The sequence below is a fragment of the Petromyzon marinus genome, chromosome 20 (genome assembly GCF_048934315.1).
Source record: "Petromyzon marinus isolate PM22_M1 ecotype Great Lakes invasive population chromosome 20, UKy_Petmar_22M1.pri1.0, whole genome shotgun sequence".
Taxonomy (NCBI): Eukaryota; Metazoa; Chordata; class Hyperoartia; order Petromyzontiformes; family Petromyzontidae; genus Petromyzon; species Petromyzon marinus.
In genome coordinates, this window is record NC_133686.1 from 14653563 (window position 1) to 14656062 (window position 2500).

Genomic DNA, 2500 nt, shown 5'->3' on the forward strand with positions numbered 1-2500 from the left:
AATCATTTAGTCCTGTTGGCCTTAGCTTTTTGGGCACAGCGATGATGGTGGAGGACTTGAGACAGGCTGGTACATGGCATGTCTCCAGGGAGGTGTTAAAGATGTTGGTGAACACCGGAGACAGCTGGTCAGCGCAGTGCCTGAGGGTGGCTGGAGAGACAGAGTCCGGCCCGGCTGCTTTGCGTGGATTCTGCCTCTTGAAAAGCCCATTAACTTCTCCCTCCTGAAAGGAGAGAGTCGTTTCTGTAGTATGGGTGGGGGATGGGGCCTCTTGGGTGGGAAGGGGTGGTTCAGGACAGTCCAATTGTCTTTCAAATCTACGGTAGAACTCGTTCAGGTCGTTGGCTAGGCGGGAGTCGTTAGTGGTGTGGGGCGCTCTGGGTTTGTAGTTGGTGATGTGCCTGAGCCCTTTGGCAGACAGAAGCAGCGTCGTTAGTAGAGAACTGGTGTTTTAGTGTCTCTGAGTACAGTCGTTTAGCCTCTCTCACCGCTTTGCTAAACCTGTTCTTCGACTCCTTGAATCTGTCTCTATCCCCACTCCTAAACGCTTCCTCCTTCTCCAACCTCAACCTTTTGAGCTTTGCTGAGAACCAGTGCTTGTTGTTGTTAAAGTTCACCCTGGTACGTGTTGGGATACAGCAGTCCTCACAGAAGCTGATGTACACAGCCTCTGTGAGTTCATCCAGACTATTGGTAGCAGTCGTGAACATATCCCAGTCAGTACAGTCTAAGCACGCCCGCAAATCTTCCACAGCCTCACTGGTCCACTGTTTAGATGTCCTCACAGCAGGTTTACAGAGTTTTAGTTGCTGCCTGTATGCACGAATCAGGTGGACCAAGGGAGTTCTGTGCGAGCCGAACAGCCCGTGACCCACAAGAGAAACATCCCCGCCAAATTCGAGCGTTTGACGGGGTCTATCCGTGAAAAAATATTCACGTTTTTGAGTGCACATGCATTTCTGCTGCAAATGCCTCTGGAAGTTTCATGCCGTTCGTATGCCAATTGTGGCAACACGAAAATGACCCGTTTTCCCATTCCGAGGGATTTCTGTGCGACCCTAACAGCCCCGTGAGCCACAAGAGACACATCCCCGCCAATTTCTAGCGTTTCACGGGGTCTATCCGTGAAAAATATAGACGTTTTTGAGTGCACATGCATTTCTGCTGCAGATGCCTCTGGAAGTTTCATGCCGTTCGTACGCAATGTGGCAACACGAAAATGACCCCTTTTCCCATTCCGAGGGATTTCTGTGCGACCCTAACTAACAGCGCCCGTGAGCCACAAGAGAGACATCCCCGCCAATTTATAGCGTTTCATGGGGTCTATCCGTGAAAAATATAGACGTTTTTGAGTGCACATGCATTCCTGCTGCAAATGCCTCTGGAAGTTTCATGCCGTTCCTATGCAATGTGGCCACACAAAAATGACCCGTTTTCCCATTCCGAGGCATTTCTGTGCGACCCTAACAGCCCCGTGAGCCACAAGAGAGACATCCCCGCCAACTTCTAGCGTTTGACGGGGTCTATGCGTGAAAAATATTAAAATTTTTGAGTGCACGTGCCTTTCTGCTGCAAATGCCTCTGGAAGTTTCATGGCGTTCCTATGCAATGTGGCAACACGAAAATGACCCCTTTTCCCATTCCGAGGGAGTTCTGTGCCACCCTAACAGCCCCGTGAGCCACAAGAGACACATCCCCGCCAATTTCTAGCGTTTCACGGGGTCTATCCGTGAAACATATAGAAGTTTTTGAGTGCACATGCATTCCTGCTGCAAATGCCTCTGGAAGTTTCATGCGGTTCGTACGCAATGTGGCAACACGAAAATGACCCGTTTTCCCATTCCCAGGGATTTCTGTGCGACCCGAACAGCCCCGTGAGCCACAAGAGACACATCCCCGCCAATTTCTAGCGTTTCACGGGGTCTATCCGTGAAAAATATCAATTTTTTTTTGACTGCACATGCATTTCTGCTGCAAATGCCTCTGGAAGTTGCATGCGGTTCGCATGCAATGTGGCGACACGAAAATGACCCGTTTTCCCATTCCGAGGGATTTCTGTGCCACCCTAACAGCCCCGTGAGCCACAAGAGAGACATCCCCGCCAATTTCTAGCGTATCACGGGGTCTATCCGTGAGAAATATTCACTTTTTTGAGTGCACATGCATTCCTGCTGCAAATGCCTCTGGAAGTTTCATGCGGTTCGTATGCAATGTGGCGACACGAAAATGACCCGTTTTCCCATTCCGAGGGATTTCTGTGCCACCCTAACAGCCCCGTGAGCCACAAGAGAGACATCCCCGCCCACTTCTAGCGTTTCACGGGGTCTCTCCGTGAAAAAATATCACATTTTTTGAGTGCACATGCATTCCTGCTGCAAATGCCTCTGGAAGTTTCATGCGGTTCGCATGCAATGTGGCGACACGAAAATGACCCGTTTTTTCCCATTCCGAGGGATTTCTGTGCCACCCTAACAGCCCCGTGAGCCACAAGAGACACATC